At 44.1% G+C, this 18287-nt stretch overlaps 1 protein-coding gene across 5 annotated transcripts in view; it reads left to right on the top strand.

The window, feature by feature from the left end:
• Positions 1-18287, top strand: part of LOC112253101 (ankyrin-3) — a 144537-nt gene that overhangs the window by 54423 nt on the left and 71827 nt on the right. The gene's annotated exons all lie outside the window — the stretch shown is intronic.

The raw sequence follows: 18287 nt of genomic DNA, 5'->3' as shown, positions 1-18287 counted from the left end.
TTTTATCTCCCTCACCAACTTTAAACATCTGCTATCTGAGCAACTAACCGATCGCTGCAGCTGTACATAGTCCATCGGTATATAGCCCACCCAATTTACCTACCTCATCCCCATACTCTTTTTATTTTATTTACTTTTCTTCTCTTTTGCACACCAGTATCTCTACCTGCACATGTTCATCTGATCATTTATCACTCCAGTGTTAATCTGCTAAATTGTAATTATTCACTCCTATGGCCTATTTATTGCCTACCTCCTCATGCCTTTTGCACACAATGTATATAGATAATTTTTTTCTACTATGTTATTGACTTGTTTATTGTTTACTCCATGTGTAACTCTGTGTTGTTGTCTGTTCACACTGCTATGCTTTATCTTGGCCAGGTTGCAGTTGCAAATGAGAACTTGTTCTCAACTAGCCTACCTGGTTAAATAAAGGTGAAATAAAAAATAAAAATAGAGCTCTACAATACCAAGAGAACAACCTTATCTTCTGAGTCCTGGACGCTGTTATACAGTGCATGCTCTCAACTCGTTGTGAAGGCATATTTTACATTTTTTAATCTGGTTTCAGCACACGCAAAGGCCATCAGTCAGTTCAAATTCATTTTTTAAAAGGCAATGTTCTGTTTTTGGCCTGATTGCCCTAAAAAAGGGTTGTGCGTCATGTAATTTTTATTGATCACTATTACATGATTTTCTATGTAATTTGATCAGACAGTAGGCTACAGTACATTGAAATCATATGACATGATACTGCATGTTGTCTTCAAGGTTGCTGTGCAGAGTTGATTCACTCGTGTAATGGTTGTTGATTTACAGTGTGTGTGTGTGTGTGAGATAATGTCTTGACAGTAGGCTCGACTCTCTTCCTCCTCTCTTCCTCCTCCACTGACTCTCTTCCTCCTCCACTCCACTTATTTACAATGACAGCCTAGGAACAGTGGGTTAACTGCCTTGTTCAGGGGAAGAACGACAGATGTTTACCTAGTTAGCTTGGGGATTTGATCTATCAACCTTACGGTTGCTGGTCCAATACTCTTACCACTAGGCTACCTGCCGCCCACCTGTGATCTTCAAGTTACGTGTTCCAGCTGACTGTTCCATGGCACACCACAGTCTGTTACTTACTCCGCTGTGTGCTTTTTAAGCAGACATTGTACTTACCCAGAATGCATGGGAGGCCATTCTTCTAGAGCTGTGACAGCCAATGACTGCCCAGCTGAAGGATTGGACGTGTTGGGGGGATGTGTCTTGTTGTCAGAACAAAGACTTGCTGGCCTATAAATAAGTGCCTCTAGTCTCATGTTGATGAACTGCGTTTGTCAGAGGTGGTCCAACAAAATCACCTTGGAGAGAAGATCAAGCGGTATTCCATCAGTCTGATGCTCTCCAATGTTTTCCATGGCTCTGATGGTATCCGCTGAGCAGAATGAAGCATTTATGATCAGAAACATGGCTTTCAAAAGGGGTACATTTCCCTTAGCTCTTGTTAGTGCTTCTTGGAGCTATACAGTATTGATGCCTAACAAACAAAATAATCCCCAAACTATAAAAAAGGAATGTTCAAAGCTGAAACAAAACCAAGAATCATTGTTTGTAGCATCGATATGGAAACATATATAGTATGGTGATGGGAGGGGGGTAGTGATAGAGATCAGCCTGGGAGTTGATGCAAAATAGTGGGGCACAGGCTGTCTCCTGGCTGATCTACAGTATGTGGGGTGTGTGATAAGGGGTTGGTGGGAGGATGGTGTGTCCTTAATACCGGGGGAAAGCCCCTTAATCCTACCTCAAACTGTCCCCATTGGCTACTTGTGCCTCCCAGCCCCCTAAAATAGCGTCTGGCGGCATTGTTCTGCCCTGCAGGTCCCCACCAGTCCCCCCCACCTCCCTGTTGTTTGGATAGGGAGCCCCCTGATACACACACACACATGCATGCACGCATGTACACACACTCCCTTTGTGGGGAAAAAGAGCTGATAAGCAGGATGACAATAAAGAGCCTCATGCTGGCAGTGACGGAGGAAGAGGGAGAGAGAGTGACAGAGTGAGGAGAGTGGGTTGACATGGCCCAGTCAACCCCTTTTAGCAAAAGTATTTGTTTCAGCTGCTATTTTCAGTGTTTCCCTCCCTCCCTATCCTTGGATATCACGATTCCATTGACCCCCCTCTGAGAGAGCCTTAGAGAGAGAGAGAGAGAGAGACAGGAGGAGGAAGTGCTATCTACTAATATGGTAAGTCAGGGTGTACTTCCTGTCCTCTACCCTCCCCTCTCTAGGGTACATTCTGGGTGAGCTCTGGGAAGCAGAAGGGATCTGCCCTTGTTTACATAGAAAGAGAGGGGAAGAGGGAGGGAGAGGGAATAGGGGATTTGCCCTTGTTTACATAGAAAGAGAGGGGAAGAGGGAGGGAGAGGGAATAGGGGATTTGACGTGTGTCCTTTCTTATGTCAGAGAGAGACAAACACTGACAGAGGGGATTGTTTACTTCTCCTGAAAGGTTAGATACAGAAGCCCACCTCTTCTCCTCTCTGCCTCCATCCCTTCATTCTATGGTGCATCGACCACGCGGTGGAAGGAAGCATTATTTGGGGTTTTGCTAGGTTGGCTATTTTTATTTTTTTTACTTGGTCACCTGACACAATGGTACCTTGTTCTTCCGTGTCCCACTCCCTGTTCTGTGTACTGTGTGCTGTGTGTGGTGCTGCCTGGGCCAGAACTAATTGATAGCTCAGGTTTCACTCCTGAACTGCAAAGCGAGAGGGGGAAACATGGCTGTGGAAGAGGCAGCAGACTTCCTGACAATAGTAAGTGTTCCCTGGAATTTTCTCAATACATTTTGCAATCACTACTGCCTTGTGAGGAGTTGTGAAGGGGAGTTGTGGAGAGGAGTTAGTATGGCTAGTATTGATTTGATTTGATATCCTGGACTGTGAAGAGCTCAGAGGTCATCAGCCCCTGTAGTATAGCCTAGCGGTGCAGCGGTAGTGGATAGAGGATGGTTACAGGACACAAATATGTCTATCTGTGTTGGAGAGGCTGATTCTCCTACTACAGAGGACATCTTGGTTTTCTGGCATCAGTGCATAAGTGAAATATCCTGGTGACAATATGGATTTTTGTAATTTACTGTGTGTGTTTGCACTAGAGCGAACTTTCTAAAGGATGCTGTGTGTCAGGTTCCAGTGCACAGCTGCTGACCTTGACAGGTAATGTGATAAGGGGAAATCAGATGAGCAGCGGAGAGCGTCCTGCTGCTTGCGCAGGGGATTTCCCAAGCCTTTTTTTGGATCGCTGGAATTTGGTAGATAATCTCTCCACACTGATAATTGTCCTCTGATCTGCTATAAGTGCGTGCGTGTGAGTGCATGTGAGTGCGTGTGCGTGCGTGTGCGTGCGCGTGTGTGCGTGCGCGCGTGTGTGCACACATACCATTGTAGCACTGACCTGGGGAGAACTTCCTTCCCAGTCTTAACACTTATATACACTGAACAAAAATGTAAACGAAACTTGTAAAGTGTTGGTCCCATGTTTCATGAGCTGAAATAAAAGATCCCAGAAATGTTCCATAGCACAAAAAGCTTAAAAAAAAGAATTGCACATTTTTTTTCAGCCCTGTTAGTGAGCGTTTCACCTTTGCCAGGATAATCCATCTACCTGACAGGTGTGGCATATGCAGAAGCTGATTTAACAGCATTATCATTATACAGATGCACCTTGTGCTGGGGACAATAAAAGGCCACTCTAAAATGTGCAATTTTGTCACACAACACAATGCCACAGATATCAGACATTTTGAGGGACCATGCTGACTTCAGGAATGTCCACTAGAGCTGTTGTCAGATAATTTTATGTTCATTTCTCTATCATAAGCCACCTCCAATGTCATTTTTTTTAAATTGGCAGTGCGTCCAACCAGCCTCAAAACCACAGACCACGTGCATGGCGTTGTATGGGCGAGCGGTTTGCTGATGTCAAATCAAACTTTATTTGTCACATCCCCCGAATACAACAAGTGTAGACCATACTGTGAAATGCTTACTTACAAGCCCTTAACCAACAGTGCAGTTCAAGAAGAGTGAAGAAAATATTTACCAAATAAACTGAAGTAAAAAAACAAAAAAATGAACACAACAAAATAACAATAACAAGGCTAGAAACAGGGGATACCGGTACTGAGTCAGTGTGCGGGAGGTACAGGTTAGTTGAGGTAATTTGTGCATGTAGGTAGGAGTGAAGTGACTGCATAAATAATAAACACTGAGTTGCAGCAGTGTACAAAACAAAAGGGGGGTGGTCATTGTAAATAGTTCGGTGGCCATTTGATTAATTGTTAAGCAGTCTTATGGCTTGGGAGTAGAAGCTGTTTCGGAGCCATTTGGTCCTAGACATTGGAACACAGCGCATTCAAAATCTGGGGCACTTCCTGTATGAAATTTAATCTTGGTTTCGCCTGTAGCATTAGTTCTGTGGCACTCACAGACAATATCTTTGCAGTTTTGGAAACGTCAGAGTGTTTTCTTTCCAAAGCTGTCAATTATATGCATAGTCGAGCATCTTTTCGTGACAAAATATCTTGTTTAAAACGGGAACGGTTTTTTATCCATAAATTAAAAGAGCGCCCTCTATATCCAAGAAGTTAATATTAGACACTGTGCACCAGTTGTTATTAACAAATAGACAAACACCCATACCCCTCGTCTTATCAGACGTAGCTTCTCTGTTCTGCCGGTGCATGGAAAATTCCGCCAGCTCTATATTATCCGTGTCGTCGTTCAGCCACGAATCGGTGAAACATAAGATATTACAGTTTTTAATGTTTTAATGTCTTAATAATGTAGGTCATCAATTTTATTTTCCAATGATTGCACTTTAGCCAGTAGAACGGATGGCAGTGGGAGTTTACTCGCTCGCCTACGGATTCTCAGAAGGCAGTCCGACCTGCATCCCCTTTTCCTCCGTCTTTTCTTCACGCAAATGACGGGGATTTGGGCCTGTTCCCGGTAAAGCAGTATATCCTTCTCGTCGGACTCGTTAAAGGAAAAAGCTTCTTCCAGTTCGAGGTGAGTAATCACTGTTCTGATATCCAGAATTTATTTTTTCGGTCATAAGAGACGGTAGCAGCAACATTATGTACAAAATCAGTTAAAAAATCAGTTACAAATACTGCAAAGAAACTAACAAAATAGCACAGTTGGTTAGGAGCATGTAAAACGTTGGCCATCTTCTTTGCTCTTCGGCGCCATCTTATCTAATTGTCTTGTCACAGCCTAGGGCCACATCAACGTTGTGAACACAGTACCTCATGGTGACGGTGGGGTTATGATATGGGCAGGCGTAAGATACAGACTACGAACACAATTTAATTTTATCTATGGCAATTTGAATGCACAGAAATACTGTGACGAGATCCTGAGGCTTATTGTGAGGCCCATTTAAAAAATAAAAAAAACAGACACATATCTGTATTCCTAGTCATATGAAATCCATAGATTAGGGCTTAATGAATTTATTTCAATCGACTGATTCATATCAGCTGCATCTCAGTAAAATCTTTTCAATTGTTGCATCTTGAATTTATATTTTTGTAAAGTATAATTATCTCTCCCCTATATTTGGTTCCTGGGTGTGGGCTCTCAGCCTACATCAAGCCTTAAGACAATTGAGATGGATTGTGTATGTGTGCTGGATGTGTGGATGTGTGTGTATGTGTGCCATTCAGAGGGTGAATGTGCAGGACAAAAGATTTAAGTGCCTTTTGAACGGGGTATGGTAGTAGGTGCCAGGCGCAAAGGTTTGAGTGTGTCAAGAACTGCAACGCTGCTAGGTTTCTCAACAGTTTCCTGTGTGTGTGTATTAATAATGGTCCACCACCCGAAGGACATCCAGCCAACTTGACACAACTCTGTGAAGCATTGGAGTCAACATGGGCCAGCCTTCCTGGTCACATACACATGGTTAGCAGATGTAATTGCGAGTGTAGCGAAATGCTTCTAGATCCAACAGTGCAGCAGTATCAAACAGGTAATATCTAACAATTCCAAAAAAAAACTAATATCTAACAAATTCCACAACAAAACCTAATGCACATTGGGATGAGAATATATAAGTATAAAATATATGGATGAGCAATGACATAGCGGCTAAGATGCAATAAATAGTAAAGAATAGATAGTGAAGGATACAGTATATACATATGAGATTAATAATGTGAGATATGTAAATATTCTTAAAGTGGCATTATTGAAGTGACTTGTGTTCCATTTATTAAACTGGCCAATGATATCAAGTCTGTAGGTAGGCAGCCGCCTCTCTGTGCTAGTGATGGCTGTTTAACAGTCTGATGGCCTTGAGTTAGAAGCCGTTTTTCAATCTCTCTGTCCCAGCTCTGATGCACCTGTACTGACCTCACCTGCTGGATGGAAGCGGGGTGAACAGGCAGTGGCTCAGGTGGTTATTGTCCTTGATGATCTTTTTTGCCTTCCTGTGACATCGGGTGTTGTAGGTGTCCTGGAGGGCAGGTAGTTTTGTCCCCGGTGATACATTGTGCAGACTGCACCACCCTCTGGAAAGCCTTACGGTTGTGGGCGGTGCAGTTGCCATACCAGGCGGTAATATAATCCTGGCTTAGGAAGGCCACCCAAAATTCGGAGATTTCCATACCCAACTATAACATTTTCCGTCAAGATAGAACTGCCAAAGGGGGAGGAGTTGCAGTCTACTGCAGAGATAGCCTGCAAAGTAATGTCATACTTTCCAGGTCCATACCCAAACAGTTCGAACTACTAATTTTAAAAATTACTCTCCAGAAATAAGTCTCACTGTTGCCGCCTGCTACCGACCCCCCTCAGCTCCCAGCTGTGCCCTGGACACCATTTGTGAATTGATCGCCCCCCATCTAGCTTCAGAGTTTGTTCTGTTAGGTGACCTAAACTGGGATATGCTTAACACCCCGGCAGTCCTGCAATCTAAGATAGATTCCCTCAATCTCACACAAATCATCAAGGAACCCACCAGGTACAACCCTAAATCTGTAAATAAGGGCATCCTCATAGACGTTATCCTGACCAACTGGCCCTCCAAATACACCTCTGCTGTCTTCAACCAGGATCTCAGCGATCACTGCCTCATTGCCTGTATCCACTATGGGTCCGCAGTCAAACAACCTCCCCTCATCACTGTCAAACGCTCCCTAAAACACTTCAGCGAGCAGGCCTTTCTAATCGACCTGGCCCGGGTATCCTGGAATGATATTGACCTCATCCCGTCAGTTGAGCATGCCTGGTCATTCTTTAAAAGTAACTTCCTCACCATCTTAGATAAGCATGCTCCGTTCAAAAAATGCAGAACTAAGAACAGATATACCCCTTGGTTCACTCCAGACCTGACTGCCCTCGACCAGCACAAAAACATCCTGTGGCGGACTGCAATAGCATCGAATAGTCCCCGCGATATGCAACTGTTCAGGGAAGTCAGGAACCAATACACGCAGTCAGTCGGGAAGGCAAAGGCCAGCTTCTTCAAGCAGAAATTTGCATCCTGTAGCTCTAACTCCAAAAAGTTCTGGGACACTGTAAAGTCCATGGAGAACAAGAGCATCTCCTCCCAGCTGCCCACTGCACTGAGGCTAGGTAACACGGTCACCACCGATAAATCCATGATTATCGAAAACTTTAACAAGTATTTTTCAACGGCTGGCTATGCCTTCCTCCTGGCTACTCCAACCTCGGCCAACAGCCCCCCCCGCAGCTACTCGCCCACGCCTCCCCAGCTCCTTTACCCAAATCCAGATAGCAGATGTTCTGAAAGAGCTGCAAAACCTGGACCCATACAAATCAGCTGGGCTTGACAATCTGGACCCTCTATTTCTGAAACTATCTGCCGCCATTGTCGCAACCCCTATTACCAGCCTGTTCAACCTCTCTTTCATATCGTCTGAGATCCCCAAGGATTGGAAAGCTGCCGCAGTCATCCCCCTCTTCAAAGGGGGACACACCCTGGACCCAAACTGTTACAGACATATTTCCATCCTGCCCTGCCTATCTAAGGTCTTCGAAAGCCAAGTCAACAAACAGATCACTGACCATCTCGAATCTCACCGTAACTTCTCCGCTGTGCAATCTGGTTTCCGAGCCGGTTACGGGTGCACCTCAGCCACGCTCAAGGTACTAAACGATATCATAACCGCCATCGATAAAAGACAGTACTGTGCAGCCGTCTTCATCGACCTGCCCAAGGCTTTCGAATCTGTCAATCACAATATTCTTCTCGGCAGACTCAGTAGCCTCGGTTTTTCTAATGACTGCCTTGCCTGGTTCACCAACTACTTTGCAGACAGAGTTCAGTGTGTCAAATCGGAGGGCATGTTGTCCGGTCCTCTGGCAGTCTCTATGGAGGTGCCACAGGGGTCAATTCTCGGGCCAACTATTTTCTCTGTATATATCAATGATGTTGCTCTTGCTGCGGGCGATTCCCTGATCCACCTCTACGCAGACGACACCATTCTGTATACTTCTGGCCCTTCCTTGGACAATGTGCTATCTAACCTCCAAATGAGCTTCAATGCCATACAACACTCCTTCCGTGGCCTCCAACTGCTCTTAAACGCTAGTAAAACCAAATGCATGCTTTTCAACCGTTCGCTGCCTGCACCTGCACGCCCGACTAGCAACACCACCCTGGATGGTTCCGACCTAGAATATGTGGACATCTATAAGTACCTAGGTGTCTGGCTAGACTGTAAACTCTCCTTCCAGACTCATATCAAACATCTCCAATCTAAAATCAAATCTAGAGTCGACTTTCTATTCCGCAACAAAGCCTCCTTCACTCACGCCACCAAACTTACCCTAGTAAAACTTACTATCCTACCGGTCCTCGACTTCGGCGATGTCATCTACAAAATAGCTTCCAATACTGTATTCAGCAAACTGGATGCAGTTTATCACAGTGCCATCCGTTTTGTTACTAAAGCACCTTATACCACCCACCACTGCGACCTGTATGCTCTAGTCGGCTGGCCCTCGCTACATATTCATCGCCAGACCCACTGGCTCCAGGTCATCTACAAGACCATGCTAGGTAAAGCTCCGCCTTATCTCAGTTCATTGGTCACGATGGCAACACCCACCTGTAGCACGCACTCAAGCAGGGGTATCTCACTGATCATCCCTAAAGCCAACACCTCATTTGGCCGCCTTTCGTTCCATTTCTCTGCTGCCTGTGACTGGAACGAATTGCAAAAATTGCTGAAGTTGGAGACTTTTATCTCCCTCACCAACTTCAAACATCTGCTATCTGAGCAGCTAACTGATCGCTGCAGCTGTACATAGTCCATCGGTAAATAGCCCACCCAATTTACCTACCTCATCCCCATACTGTTTATATTTATGTACCTTTCTGCTCTTTTGCACACCACTATCTCTACCTGCACATGACCATCTGATCATTTATCACTCCAGTGTTAATCTGCAAAATTGTAATTATCCGCCTACCGCCTTTTGCACACAATGTATATAGACTCTTTTTTTCTTTCTACTCTGTTATTGACTTGTTTATTGTTTACTCCATGTGTAACTCTGTGTTGTTGTCTGTTCACACTGCTATGCTTTATCTTGGCCAGGTCGCAGTTGTAAATGAGAACTTGTTCTAAACTAGCCTACCTGGTTAAATAATGGTAAAATAAAAAATAGCTTGACAGGATGCTCTCATTTGTGCACCTATAAAAGTTTGTGAGGATTTTCAGTGACAATCCCCAAAAAATTCAACCTCCTGTTGCGCCTTCTTCACCACACTGTCTGTGTGCGTGGACCATTTCAGTTTGTCGATGATATGTACACTTAGGAACTTAAAACTTTCGACATTCTCCACTGCTGTCCCGTCGATGTGGATAGGGGGTGCTTCCTTTGCTGTTTCTTGAAGTCCACGATCATCTCTTTTGTTTTTCTGACATTGAGTGAGAAGGTATTTTTTTGACACCACACTCCAAGGTCCCTCACCACCTCTCTGTAGGCTGTCTCGTCATTGTTGGTAATCAAGCCTACCACTGTAGTGCTGTCTGCAAATTTGATGATTGAGTTGGAGGCGTGCATAACCACAAAGTCATGGGTGAACATGGAGTACAGGAGAGGGCTGAGAACGCACCCCTGTGGAGCCCCAGTGTTGAGGATCAGCGGAGTGGAGATGTTGTTTCCTACCTTCTCTACCTGTGGGCGGCCCGTCAGGAAGTCCAGGACCCAGTTGCACAGGGGATCTCAAGTTGCACAGGACCCAGGGTCTCAAGCTTAATGATGAGTTTGGTGTTGAATGCTGAGATGTAGTCAATGAACATTATTCTTACATAGGTATTCCTCTTGTCCAGATGGGATAGGGCAGTGTGCAGTGTGATGGCGATTGCATCATCTGTGAACCTATTGGGGTGGTAAACAAATTGAAGTGGGTCTAAGGTAACATGTAGGGTGGAGGTGATATGATCCTTGACTAGTCTCTCAAAGAACTTCCTGATGACAGGAGTGAGTGCTACGGGGCGATAGTCATTTAGTTAATTTACCTTAGCTTTCTTGGGAACAGGAACAATGGTGGCCATCTTGAAGCATGTGGGGACAGCAGACTGGCATAGGGATTGATTGAATATGTCCGTAAACACACCAGCCAGCAGGTCTGCTCATGCTCTGAATACACAGCTAGGGATGCCTTCTGGGCCGGCAGCCTTGCGAGGGTTAACACGTTTAAATGTTTTACTCACGTTGGCCACAGAGAATGAAAGCCCACAGTCTTTGGTAGCGGGCCGTGTCGTTGGCACTGTATTGTCCTCAAAGCGATTAAAGAAGTTGTTTAATTTGTCTGGGAGCAAGACGTCCGTGACGGGCTGGTTTTCTTTTTGTAAATGGTGATTGTCTGTAGACGCTGCCACATACGTCTCGTGTTTGAGTGTTGAATTGCGACTCCACTTTGTCTCTATCCTGACGCTTTGCTTGTTTGATTGCCTTATGAAGGGAATAACTACACTGTTTGTATTCGGTCATGTTTCCAGTCGCCTTGCCATTATTAAATGCCGTGGTACATGCTTTCAGTTGCACGAATGCTGCCATCAAGCCACGGTTTCTGGTTAGGGAAGGTTTTAATAGTCACAGTGAGTACAACATCTCCTATACACTTCCTTATAAACTCGCTCACTGAGTCAGCGCATATGTCAATGTTATTGTCTGAGGCTACCTGGAACATATCCGTGTCCACGTAATCGAATCAATCTTGAAGCGTGCAATCCAATTGATCAGACCAGCGTTGGATAGACCTAAACACGGGTGCTTCCTGTTTTAGTTTCTGCTTATAGGAGGGGAGCAACAAGATGGAGTCATGGTCAGATTTGCCAAAAGGATGGCGGGGGAGTGCCTTGTATACATCGAGGAAGTAGCAGTGGTCAAGTGTGTTACTTGCGCCTGTGCTGCAATCGATATACTGATAGAATTTAGGGAGCCTTGTTCTCAGATTAGCTTTGTTAAAATCCCCAGCAACAATAAATGCAGCCTCAGGATATATGGTTTCCAGTTTGCATGAAGTCCAGTGAAGTTCCTTGATGGCCGTCTTGGTATCCGCTTGCGGGGGGGATATACACGGCTAACCGAGGAGAGTTCCCTTGGGAGATAATATGGTCAGCATTTGATTGTCAGGAATTTTAGGTCAGGTGAACAAAAGGGCTTGAGTTATTGTATGTTGTTACAATTACACCATGAGTCATTATTCATGAAACATACACCTCCGCCCTTCTTCTTACCGAAGAGATGTTTGTTCCTGTCGGTGTGATGCACTGAAAATCCTGTTGGCTGTACGGACTCCGACAGCATGTCCCCAGCTAGCCATGTCTCTGTGAAACAGAGTATGTTACAATCCCAGATATCTCTTTGGAAAGCAACTCTTGCCCTAATTTAGTTGACTTTGTTAACTAGGGACTGGACATTAGCGAGTAATATACTCTGAAGTGGTGGGTGATGTGCGCACATCCGAAGCCTCACTAGAAGACCGCTCCAGGCACCGCTTTCAACACCTTGTAGAGTCCATGCCCTAATGTTTTATACACTCTTTGTCTGTGAGCTTCCATCAATTATATTAATCTAAATAGCTATGCTACACGTCATTGTCCATGTGCAATATAGATCTACACTGAAGCCGCATACCATCCTCTGCATGAAGGTCACTAGACTGATATTACATGTAGCATAGTCACTTATCACTAATTTCCCTTGCATCCTTTACACTTCAACATCATCCAGGCATAGTGATATTCTGTTTTGGCTTTGACAGTTTTTCCCCGGGGTTAACCATTATGTAGCGCCAGTAAATGTCTTTGAGACCTATGGGGATTTGTATTGTAATGGTTGTTCACAATCGGCCAATGTGAGTTAATGCAAACAAATGGAAGTGCTTCCAATCCTGCTATCAATACAACCCCATTATAATTAATTCACTATTCTAGTATGGGTCCACATCCATCCACACCAACGGGCCTTTAGAAAAACATCCATTTGTAACGATTTGCAATTATATCTATCTAACAGCTCCACAATGTATGCATTAACCTGTCAACCGTGTTGTTTTTCCCCCGTGGAAAGTGCGTGTCTGTGTGGTGGGGCGATGCTCTTTGGCACTGGTGGGCGTTCTGAGCTCATGTGGCCCTAGGCTGTGTTTTTGTATTGATGGGGGGCCAGGGATAAATGAGACAATGCAGCAGGTTCTGGGCTCCAACTGAGCTAACCAGCCGTCTGAGCACTGACGTGTGGTGTGTGTGTGTGTGTGTGTGTGTGTGTGTGTGTGTGTGTGTGTGTGTGTGTGTGTGTGTGTGTGTGTGTGTGTGTGTGTGTGTGTGTGCGCGCAGAATCTGTAAGGTATCGGTCTGTTGATGCGTTGCGGTGCCTCTGTGTGTGTTTTTGTTCCATAATACTACCTACGTGTCAGTTTGACATCATGTCAGTGGGAGATATTGGAGAGAAAATCACTCCACACAAAACAGTAATCCCCGGACTCAATGATGTCATAAGTGAAATCTGGGCCAAACACTAATTCAGCAAAAAAATCTTTGCCGCTCTACTCTGCCTCGATACAGGAGGATACACACAGCAGAGCACATTCCTAATAGGCATACTGTACATGAAGATATTGAATGTCATTTTTACAGCAGCTTAACATTAAATGTGCCACATGGTTGCCATTGTAAGTAAGTAAAGCTCGAATTTAGACTGAATCAGTAAATTAGAGCTTTTTCTTTTAACAGGGAATCAGAATCTCGGAGCCTCCGTTCCTTTGACATCCAGCTTTATCTAACTGTAGATTAATGCGATTCCTTCAGGCTTAGCTTACTCTTTAATGGCCTAATTTCTTTGAACTTCTGCTCTGCAAAGTTTAATCATATTTTCAAAGATAATCTGTCTCCATCCTCTGTAAGGCTTCATACACAAAGACGGTTTTCTCTCTCCGACTTGAATGTGATGGGATGATATTTGAAATGACTGTCACTCGTGTCACTAGTCATTTGCCTGGGATAGAGTGAATGCTTTTAAATGACTGTTGCCTAGTTGCCTTTGTATACTGAGTGTACAAAACATTAGGAATACCTTCCTAATATTGAGTTGCACCCCATTTTGCCCTCAAAACATACTCAATTTGTCAGGGCATGGATTCTACAAGGTGTCCCATAAGAATGCTGCCACAGTTGTGTCAAGTTGGCTGGATATCTTTGGGTGGTGGACCATTCTTGGAAACTGTTGAGCGTGAAAAACCGAGCAGCGTTGCAGTTCTTGACACACTCAAACTGGTGCGCCTGGCACCTACTCCCATATCTCTTTCAAAGGCAGTTACATATTTTGTATTGTCCATTCACCATCTGAATGCCACACAAACACAATCCTTCTTTAACCCATCTCCTCCCCTTCATTTACACTGATTGAAGTAAATTTAACAAGAGATCATAGCTTTCACCTGGTTAATCTATGTCATGGAAAGAGCAGAAGACGATTATTTATTTTTTATGCGCATGGCCTTATGTCTATTACAGCATGTTGGATGAGTGTCACTCATATTCCATTCACCCAGCTCAATGTAACAGCGATAGGTTTAGGCAACTACATGATACAAACATTTTCCCTATACCCATCATGAGGTTGCTACAACCTAGCTTATTAATGAAAGTTTACCACGTAGGTGTAAAGATGTGAGTAATCAATGTGACAGACAGTGACACATTCAATACCGCCTTGCACACTCTTGCCTGCATCTAGCTGATCTAGGGTGTTCAGGTAATTTTATCCCCGTTTTTGATCTGTTTGCTTCCATTTAAGAATGTTTTTTCAACAGAATCGTCAGAATGAATACTCCCCTGATCACCATCACATACAGTTCACTTTCATAGCAGCAACATACAAACAGCATGATCACTTTGCTCGTTGTTTAATTATTTCTCACATCTACGCGCTCTCCTCCTCTCACCTTTTCCCTTCGCTTGTGGACTTCAGTGTACAACACAACAGCTGTCTGTGCCCAGGGAAAAAAACTTTACAAGCCAAACCTTCATACCATAACGGCTTACCCCTATATACAGCCTCCATTGTTGTCACCATATTAGCTAACGTCATAGTCAACATCGCTACTAGAACTAACGCTTTAGTAAACCCGCTACAATCATGCAATACAGTGTACAGCAAGCAGTTAGCAGTTACACTGGCAGGCTAGTTGGTAATAAATTAATAAAACCTTGACTTGGAAAGTTCCAGTGTTGGATAGCCATAGCCATCTAGCTAATATAGCATCCATCTCTGTTTGAGCCGGGTGTTTATGTAGGCTAAACTAGCCAGCTGCATTCGCTAGCTAAGTAAGTGAAAGTGAAAAAAATCTGTCACTCTTGCTCTCGCTTCTCTTTTGTTTAAAACTCTTCAACTATTGTCTTCTTCTCTTTGAGTCAACTACTCACCACATTTTATGCACTGCGGTGCTAGCTAGCTTTAGCGTATACTTTTAGTACTAGATTCATTCTCTGATCCTTTGATTGGGTGGACATGTCCCCAGCATACCACCCTGCGTACCACTGCTGGCTTGCTTTTGAAGCTAAGCAGGGTTGGTCCTGGTCAGTTCCTGGATGGGAGACCAGATGCTGCTGGAAGTGGTGTTGGAGGGCCAGTAGGAGGCCCTCTTTCCTCTGGCAGTGACACTGCACTGTGTATGGTGCTGTCTTTCGGATGGGATGTTAAACGGTCATCTGAGGTCATTAAAGATCCCATGGCACTTATTGTAAGAGTAGGGGTGTTAACCCCGGTGTCCTGGCTAAATTCCCAATCTGGCCCTCAAACCATCACGGTCACCTAATAATCCCCAGTTTACAATTGGCTCATTCATCCCCCTCCTCTCCCCTGTAACTATTCCCCAGGTTGTTGCTGCAAATGGGAATGTGTTCTCAGTCAACCTGGTAAAATAACAGATAAATAAAAATGGTCAGTTCATGCTACGAAAGCTCTGATAGGTTGGAGGACGTCATCTGGAAGTCCGGTCCGACCGGCCAGCCAGATAGGTCCGGATGGGACCTTGTAAGGCCGGCCGGCCAGTCGGTCCAATCTAGCCAGCTACCCCTATCCGGACATTCTATGCGGCCAGTTGGTCCCAGATAGGTCCGGTCGGCCTGCCAGACAGGTCTGCAACGCTATCCTGTGTGGACCAGTTAGCCAGATGGGACCTTGTAGGTCCGGCCGGTCAGTCCAATCTGGCCGGCCCTATCCGGATCCTACCTGGATGGCCAGATAAATCCGGATATGGTGGGCTGGCCAGCCGGCCAGGTAGATCTGGCAAGCCGGCCAGATAGGTAGTCTATGGAAGGGATTGAGAACAATGAACCTCCAAGGTTTTGTATTGAAGTCAATGATCCCAGAGGAGGCCTGAAACTAGCTGTTCTCCGGCTAAACCATTGTGCTACCTTAGAGTGCTTAATTGCAAAAATTGTAGACCTTAATTGCGAAAAAATTTTTGTTTTTTAATCAATTATTTTCTGACGTGAATATAATTAGTATAGTTTTATCTAAAAAGATTAACTTTTGTAATGTTTCACTATAAAAAATAACTAAATTCACTGAGGAATATGGTCCTTCTCTTCCTCCTCTGAGGAGCCTCTACTGGTCTATACTGTACTGTAGTCTGGCCTTCTCTGTCATGCACCAGGGCCACTAGTGTCACTGAACTCACTGTGGATTCATATTCAACGTCTTACCTGGGGGGGGGCACTTCAATTTCCTTGAGAGGTTATCCCCTTTAGATACGTTACAGCGGAATGTTGAAGAACAACGGGGAATCTGAGTGATTCCCTTATGGTGAATGATAGACATAGCAAAACGTCTTCAGGGAAACACTGCACGTGATCACTTCATCAATGTCTTGGTGAGAGTGGTGACCATGGAGAGAGTTTATAGCTTGTGAAATAAATGTCTGACGAACATAAGTCAGTTATATAGGCTTAAATGGGCGGGCTCTTCAATTAATGTGGCACAAGGCTTCAGAGGAGCACTAGCACAGTATCCTGCATACCACCATTCATGATCCTGTACTTTTAAAAACTCCAAATTATATTCTGTATAATGAAATTGCATAGGCTACAATAAGTACATTTAGCCTGGTGTGCTTGTCTAGAAAGTAAAAAAGGATGGTAATTAAAAATGCATGTCTTGCGTTTTGTATGTCGATGTCATGGCTTGACAAGTAAATGAATGTGTCGTTGTCTGACTGTCAACAGCAATGACACAGCGGAACAGTAAGAGGCCTCACATGTTTATGTCAGAAGTCTGAATCAAGCATCTGACACTGAACAAATACGCTATTCTCAGAGATCCTTGACAGTCACTTACAGCCACCATACACTGTGGGAAAGTTTGTATGCTTGTGTATTTGCACAAGAAAAAAAAATCCTCATGTTTTGTTTTGGATATTTTGGTGTCCAGAGCACAATGTCACTACAAATCATCGAGATAATGTGTTGTCTCTAACTGAGAAAATACCAATTGGTGCAAGAGTTCCAGGGGTAATTTAATGACGTGGTCTGGAGTGGATGGGATAGTTAAATGGGCGAAGGAGTCTGCTAGCTGGCTGAATTGTTCACGGTGAAAGACAGGTGTCACGTAGTGTTTTAGGCTAAGGAGGAGTTGTCCAACACTGGAGGTATCATAGGATGGTCATCACTTTTGATATTAGCCCTCCTCAGATTCACATTCACAATTATTGCCTCTGTTATGTACAAAACAATGCTCCTTACCTATACTACTATACATAGTCACTGCACTACGGTTTTATTACTGAAAATATTTAAATGAGAAACATGGCATTTTTCCATACAGTATGTACCACTAATCTCTTCAAAGATGAAAGCAAAGAAATTACACGAATAGCTTACTGCCACTGTTCTGTCCTAGGGGCTTGTGTTTGGAAAAGGAAACAGGCATTTATGTATTCTACAGCGGAGATACTAAGATACTACTAGATCTCTGCTAATGTGTTTTACTTCAAGGAAATAAATAGGTTCTCCACTCACTTGTGGGATTCACACACACACGCTTCTTCTGAAATTGCTCCCACAGTCCACTCTGATTCCCTATCACTGGAGCAATCTGGAAAAATGTCTTGGTCATTTATATTTTGGCTGTTTGTCAAGCCAGCTTTTGCCCATCAGTTATTCCTGGAAAAGTATGTGGGTGGGGAAAAGGTTGTGACATTCATGTTGTTTGGGTCTGCCAGTTTACTGTAAGTGTCTCTGGAAACGTGCTAAAATTAGAAGGTCTGGGACTTGGTTAAATTCAGGGGTATTTTGTCTCTGAGCTCTTGTTATGTAGCAGTCTGTCTCAACTGCATGCTCTGAGGACATGTGCACTGGTGCTGGGTTTTAGAAATCAACTTCATACAATTACAGCCAGCAAATATGCAGACTCTGCTATGTGTCGGTCTCTGTCAAGTATCCCAGACACAAACAGAACAATCTGACGTGAGCTGATAAGACGGATTCACACGCGCACACACACGCACACACTCACTCATACATGCGCATGCACTGACACACACTCACGCATGCACACACACACAATTGTTTAATGGGCAAAATCAAAAAATTGCTTGTTGTCATTTATTTTTGTGCACAAAGCCCTCTTTCTATTTTAAATTAATGAAGAGCCAAGCAGAAGAGGGATAATGCAGTTATTTCCACGGTAACAGAGTGACACTGAGACTCCGATATTTCACATTAAAATGTATGTCAACAAAAAATAGTGA

This window comes from Oncorhynchus tshawytscha, linkage group LG06 (assembly GCF_018296145.1).
Source record: "Oncorhynchus tshawytscha isolate Ot180627B linkage group LG06, Otsh_v2.0, whole genome shotgun sequence".
NCBI classification, from domain to species: domain Eukaryota; kingdom Metazoa; phylum Chordata; class Actinopteri; order Salmoniformes; family Salmonidae; genus Oncorhynchus; species Oncorhynchus tshawytscha.
Note: the sequence above shows the minus strand (reverse complement) of the source record. Positions and strands in the feature narration are given on the sequence as shown.